Here is a 7,652-nt window from a genome sequence, read left to right on the forward strand (position 1 = left end):
GAACTAATGGACAATGGAATCCTATTGGACTGTTTCTAGGACTTATGGACATGTGTAAATTTTCAGATTGATTCTTGTTATTTGTTACATTACTACTAGCCTGTGTTATATTGCTATGTGCTCATGTAAATTATGTATAATGCCTCCAACAGAGATGGAAGATCTCTCTTATCTCCTTCTGGGGGGCCCAGCCACCAATTTGCCGCAGAGAGAGGGCTTCTGGCGTAGCTCCACTGAAGTCCGTCAAAAGTGTTCTCTGTAGCAGAGTCGTTTCTCTCGAGTCTAGCGCGATCAGCCAGCCAAGAGGAAAAAATGTATTCTGGAATGGCTGTCTCGCCTTATATGTGAACCTTCTGAGAGAATGGGATTATGGGTTTTCTCCCATAGTGCTCTCTGGCCCAAAGAACTTCAAGGGAGGTGTGAACTCATTGAACTCCAATGAGTAAAGGTGTGGACACAAGCCTTGTATTAATTAGTTCTACTTAGTACCTTGTTTCAGGTTCTGCCCAAAACATCTTCTTGTAAGATTAGATCAACTCTAATTCGTTAACAGTTAGTAAGGATTCCAACACATGAGATGTTAAAAGATCTGGAGGAAGACTATTACTACATTAATATAATTGGATTGCCTGTGAAAAAGTTATGAAAAAGATTATGAATGTCACGTAGAATGGGAGGATGTTCAGGTTGAGATCCTGCACAATTTGAGGGAGCATACAGAGTTATGAGTTTATAAACACATCAACATTTTGAACTATAGGATAACTATCAAATCTGTATCTTCAGTCCTGACTTTCCCACAGAGCCCTAACCCCCAAATTTTAGCAGTTCCTTCAATATCTCCACCAAGATTTCTTCCTATTGCATTAACAGGAAAGGGAGTAAGCATTTAATAAGCTTCTAACATGTGACAGGAATCATACTAAATGCTTTATAGATATGTCATTTGAATCTTCAGTCATGCTTCTTGACCACTGAAGATCGTGACACTATTAACCACATTTCTTCCTGTAAGGACATTTTCTTCTCTCAGTTTTCATGACACAGATTTCTCTCAGTTTTTCTTTAGTTTCCTTTATTGAACCATTTTGCATCTCCTAACACCTAAACAAAAGTGTTTCCTAAGTGCTCTGGGCAACTTTTTATACATACCATCTCATAGCCAACCCATTGGATCCCATTACTGTATCATATGTATATCAGTTTACAGTTGCATGTCTATATCTAGCTCTCTTTTCTCTCCTGAGCTCCAGTTCTGCAACATCTATTTCCTGTAGGACTTCACCTGGATATTGTGTAGTAGTCCTATATTAAATGTAACTCGTCTAAAATATAACTCATTATCTTTCCTAAACCTGTCCCTCCTCCAAACTTTCCTATTTCTGCCAAAGATACAACCATGCTTTTAGTCACACAGGTTCACAACTGCAAAGCTATCTTTGGTTTCTCTCTGTCTCTTTCTGTGTCTTTCCCTGTCTCTGTTTCTCTTAGTGTATGTGCCTGAGTCTCTCTCTTCAAATTATGTTAGTTGCCAATTCTTGTTAATTCTATCTCAAGAATATTTCTTGCATCAATCCCATTTTACTTCCTCACATGACCATCACTTTCATTCAGGCCATCTTTATCTCCTATAAAGATTATTGCTTTACTGTTCTTATTATTTTTCCCCTAGCTAATTTCTTTTCTATCCTTCCCATACATAAAAAAGATCTTTCGGCAGATATCTATCTTATCATGTCATTCCCCTGCTCAAGAATGTTCAAAAGCTTCTTAGTACTTCTAAAAGAAAATATAGACTCCTTGGGATGCTATTTAAATCCCTTCAAAATCTGGCTTCAGCCTAACTTTCCTGACTTATTTAAAATTATTTCCCATTAGATAACATTTTTCAACTCACTGGGCCTACTTGCTGTGCCATAAATTTATTATGTGATCTCCTATGTGTATGTCTTTGGACAGACTTCTGAATACTGATAATAGACTTTCTTACCTCAGTCTTTTAGATTCTTTGATTTTCTCAGCTAAGGTACTATCATTAAACTATTTCCAATCTCTGTAATGCTAGTACTTCCTCCTATCTCAAATATCTTGTATGAGTTGTACAAGGCCACAGTAATTTAGAGTGCTAGTGAATAGTTGCCTAAAGTTTATCAGCTTTATCTTCTGTTTGTTAATTTTCATAGTTACCAGGGATGTTTGGATTGCAAGTAGATTGAAAGTCATATCTTTATCCTAGGTCCCTTTTGGAATTTTGCTAAATAGAAATATTGAGATGAGTTGAAGGGTACCCATGCCCATACATGCTATAGAATGGAAACAGAAGGAAACAGAGTAGTAAGTAATCCATTTTGGTTAGAATATGAAATTAGTAGTTGGCGTCCAATATGGCTAGAAAGGGTCAGAATCAGAAAAGACTAAGTGTCCCCCTATTTCTACATTGGACTTTTTTCTCTTTAACCTAGTATATCCAAAGCCCTCACTTTCTTAAAATTATGTTAGTTGCCAATTCTTGTTAATTCTATCTCAAGAATATTTCTTGCATCAATCCCATTTTACTTCCTCACATGACCATCACTTTCATTCAGGCCATCTTTATCTCCTATAAAGATTATTGCTTTACTGTTCTTATTATTTTTCCCCTAGCTAATTTCTTTTCTATCCTTCCCATACATAAAAAAGATCTTTCGGCAGATATCTATCTTATCATGTCATTCCCCTGCTCAAGAATGTTCAAAAGCTTCTTAGTACTTCTAAAAGAAAATATAGACTCCTTGGGATGCTATTTAAATCCCTTCAAAATCTGGCTTCAGCCTAACTTTCCTGACTTATTTAAAATTATTTCCCATTAGATAACATTTTTCAACTCACTGGGCCTACTTGCTGTGCCATAAATTTATTATGTGATCTCCTATGTGTATGTCTTTGGACAGACTTCTGAATACTGATAATAGACTTTCTTACCTCAGTCTTTTAGATTCTTTGATTTTCTCAGCTAAGGTACTATCATTAAACTATTTCCAATCTCTGTAATGCTAGTACTTCCTCCTATCTCAAATATCTTGTATGAGTTGTACAAGGCCACAGTAATTTAGAGTGCTAGTGAATAGTTGCCTAAAGTTTATCAGCTTTATCTTCTGTTTGTTAATTTTCATAGTTACCAGGGATGTTTGGATTGCAAGTAGATTGAAAGTCATATCTTTATCCTAGGTCCCTTTTGGAATTTTGCTAAATAGAAATATTGAGATGAGTTGAAGGGTACCCATGCCCATACATGCTATAGAATGGAAACAGAAGGAAACAGAGTAGTAAGTAATCCATTTTGGTTAGAATATGAAATTAGTAGTTGGCGTCCAATATGGCTAGAAAGGGTCAGAATCAGAAAAGACTAAGTGTCCCCCTATTTCTACATTGGACTTTTTTCTCTTTAACCTAGTATATCCAAAGCCCTCACTTTCTTAAAACTTTACTTCAAGTGTTATCTCTTCTGTGTAACTCTTCTATGTCTCCAGATTTCTCTCATCTTTTTTTCAGTGAAGGACAAGCCTAGAGGGATGAAATCTTGACTTAAGGAGTGAAAGTTTCATTAGAAAACCAAGGCATTCTATATATTCAATAGACATTCTTTAAAAAAAAAAATTACAATATCCAATAGAAAAAGCACTGGGCTAGGAGTCAGGATTTTTAGAAGATTTATACAGTATTTTATAGGTGTGGAACAATGGCTGTCCAAGACATTTAATATCTTTTTCCTTGTCTGAAAAACAATGAGGTTGGACTCTGAGAAGAATAAACTCTTATCAATAAAACTTTCTGGTTCTAATTTTGGGCATTGGGTCTAAAGAATAGAGAACTGTTATATAAATCTCTATACTTTCTTTCCTTTGTTATTTCCACCCTATCATTCTTTCCCCAAATATTAAAGGATTGTGTTATATTTCCTATTACACGTTTCATCATGGTAGAACTGTGATCTGTTTATCTTTGTGTATGTGTATGTGTGTGTGTGTGTGTGTGTGTGTGTGTGTAATCTTTCCCTCATCTCCTATCAGATTAGGAATTTAAGGGAAGTTTCTTGAAGAGAATGAAGACATTATGTTTCTAAGTATTTTTTGCTTTAAAATGTTTTTGTGGTCTTGAGGTAAAATGTTTTAGTATGGAATTAATTCTACCATCAAATGGATACCTCTGTTGACCATTCAAGGCATTATTTGACATTCATAGAACACTATGTTAGCTGATTTCATTCACTAACCCTCCATCTTACATATATATTTTTAAAATTTTATAATGTTCTTTCTTGTAATATAAGTAATAAATTGGAATTTTCTGCTTCAGCTGATGTTTTCATAACTTGTAGATAACATTGTTCACAGTGTAATGCAGAGTGTGGGGATCTGCTTTCAGTCAGTGATTATAGATTCTAGTTTTTTTTTTTTTTTTAAGTGGTTGGCTATGTATATTCTTCTTTACTTATAAGAGCAATAGACATTAGTAGAGGTTACCTCTTTATAGAAGTATTCATAGTATAATATTGTTATATATCTCATAAATTCAGTTGCTATTTCTAATGTGTGAAATTAGTTCAATCCTTGGATCTCTATTACCATAGAATCACATATTTTACTTTTTTCTCCCAGAAGACTGAAAATTACTTTTAGCTTTGCATATAAACAGAGTTTATATTGCCTATAATTTAGAATAAATATTTAAGGTTCATTTTTGGTTAAATCTCTATCAAAGTGAATGTATTCAAGGCTTTTTCCATGGCTTGTGAAAATTATTTACCAAAAAAAACAAAACAAAACAAAACAAAAACCAAAACAAAACCCGACAACAAAATACCTCTAGTTTACACATTTGTCTTTTTTCTAGATAATTAACACTGGTCTCTCCATCTACAGGACATTCATTTCTTACCTATGTTATTCATTTAAAGAATATTTTCAATAACTCGAGCCAAATACAAGCCTAGCTTTATAAAAATACCACTGTGTATAATATTTTTAAGTGGCTTGGATATAGAATTATAACAATTACAAAGTCTTTTGTATATGTTATCTCTTTTGATACAATATCTTTTTTCAAAAGCAATGGACTGAGAATCAGGATTATCCCTGCTCTGCAAATAAGCAAAATGAAACTGGAAGACATTAAGCAATTTGCTGATGATCACATAGTTAATAAGTATCTGATGTAGAATTCAAACTCAGGTTTTCCTTTCTCAAGTCCAGTGTTCTATTATTCCACATAGCTCTCCAATTCTTTCTTATTTATGTAATACGTTTCCAATTGTTAAGCCAGAATGTACCTGCTTAGGTTGTTTCCAGATAGTGGGGTTACTAGACTTACTACCCAAACCAAAATTCCTGGGACATAGAATTTTGAAGTATTAATCTCCACTCTTGTCCTTTATCACATTGTTAGAACACCCTGAGCCACCTTGTAGTATGCGCAGGTAGATTCCTAGGGCAAGGGTGAAAAAAGAAAGCATAGGGGGAAGTATCTAAATTGTAAATCAATCTCATGAATTTCAGAGAAATTCATTCTTATGTTTTCTACTTGGGAACCTTCTAACAATTGCAGAGATCTTGTAGTCTAATTCTCTTTTTCAACAGATGAAGAAACAAGCCCAAAGAGGATCTCAGAAATTTACTGTAGGTAACAAGGATAGGAAATAGCAGAACACAGATTCATAATTAGACTCTTCTGTATTCCAGAGAAAGTATCTTCACTCAATTTCACATTGGTATATCTGTTCTCTGTCACCAAATTACAATAAAATGTCACTTATTCAACTTTTGGATTATTCAACCAAATACACAGATGTTTAAAAGTGGATGGCTTTTATTATTCTCTATGTCTTTTGTTCAATTTTTTCAATTGTATCCAAATTTTTGTGACTCCATTTAAAGTTTTATTGGCATTGATAGTAGAGTATTTTACCATTTTCTTCTCTAATTCAATATGTTATTATAATAGAGTTTTTAAAAGTACAGTTATTTAGAGAAACAATTTTTGTTTGATTTTGGCAATCAAAATGCTAAATAAGAGCAGATATATTACTGGCAGGGATGTACAATAAAGACAAGCCTAGAATACAATACCACCTCCATTTAACTCTTTTTTTTTTTTTTTGCCTTCAGATTTATTTGTATTTCAGTCAAGGATCATTCTGGAGAAGAGAGAACATTTATCATTCTCCTCCACCCTTGACTCTTAAAGAGTTTTCCTTTGGGAGAATCTACAAAATTGTTTGAGAGAATTAAGGTAGATTGTAATGAATTAGACAGGAGTTAAAATCATTTGCAAATCCCAAATCAGATCATTGTCTAGGGCCAAGGAATTTGAATAAGAACAGCAGAAGAGCTGGTCAAAATTAAGAGTCTTAAAAAATCTTCACAGAGTGCTTCTATTTCCTTTACCATAGGCTACCACCATAAGTAAAGGCTATATTCAGTAAAGTCATTTTATTTTTCCCTTACCAGGTGGAGGCTTGCGAGTTTTTATTCCCCAGGACATGATATCAAAGAGGTCACTATGAAGAGACTATCAGCTGGTAAAGGAGGACAGCTTAGAAAATTGGTGGAGATCAATGAATAGTGGAAAGTAGGGTTACTTACATAACAGAAATGACATAAAACACAGCAGAGATAAACCTAACAAAGAAACAGAAACTCATCATCAAAGGCCAGCATCTCTACCTTGTGAACTCTGGACACATGTATTTTTATGTATGTGCCTTCTGTTTACTTGTCCTGACTACATGTGCTCTTAATTTGTGCCTTATTCACATGCATTCCTTAGCTGTATATTTCCTTTCTTGAGTGACATTCTAGATCTGTTTTCTCTTATCACTCATATTCTATATGTGTTTGACATCCTTTGCTAATGCTTTGGTAATCTATTGAACATTCCTGCATATACAGGAAAAGGATGGACTTGTCACTTTATTTGCTATGCTATTTGATTAAATGTCTTTTACTTTAAAATGAATATGTCTTCTAGTCTTATAAAAACAAGGAAAGAGATTTTGGCACACAAACTACCTAAAACCTAGGGTAAACTTGCGGGGGAGAGTCTCACTTCATTGGGGGCAGCAAATAAAAGTTGGCTTGGATAGTGAAAAGTATTGGAGTGTGGACCACTCTAATTATACAAACCAGAGTTTATACCTGTTAGCATCAAACAACTTTGCAAAACTTTATAAGACATTTCTTTCTTTCTTTCTTTCTTTCTTTCTTTTTTTTTTTTTTTTGATGTTGTTGCTGAGGCAGTTGGGGTTAAATGACTTGCCCAGGGTAACACAGTCAGGAAGTGTCAAGTGTCTGAGACCAGATTTGAACTCAGATGCTCCCAACTTCAGGACTGGTCTTCTACCATTGCACCAACTAGCTGTCCCTATAAGGCATTTCATTAGTCATGTAGGTGATGTAACAGAGAGAAACAGTAAGCTTGGAGTTAGGAAGTCACAAGTTCAAATCTAGCCTTAGATATTTATTACTTTGTCCTCTGGTCAAGTCACTTACCTTCTCTCTGCCCCAGTTTCCTCATCTGTAAAATGAGAGTAATAATAAGAACTACTTTACACAATTGTTCTGAAGATAAAACAAGATAATTATTGTACAACTCTTAGCACAGCACTTGGCACATAA

The sequence above is a fragment of the Antechinus flavipes genome, chromosome 4, assembly GCF_016432865.1.
Source record: "Antechinus flavipes isolate AdamAnt ecotype Samford, QLD, Australia chromosome 4, AdamAnt_v2, whole genome shotgun sequence".
NCBI lineage: Eukaryota > Metazoa > Chordata > Mammalia > Dasyuromorphia > Dasyuridae > Antechinus > Antechinus flavipes.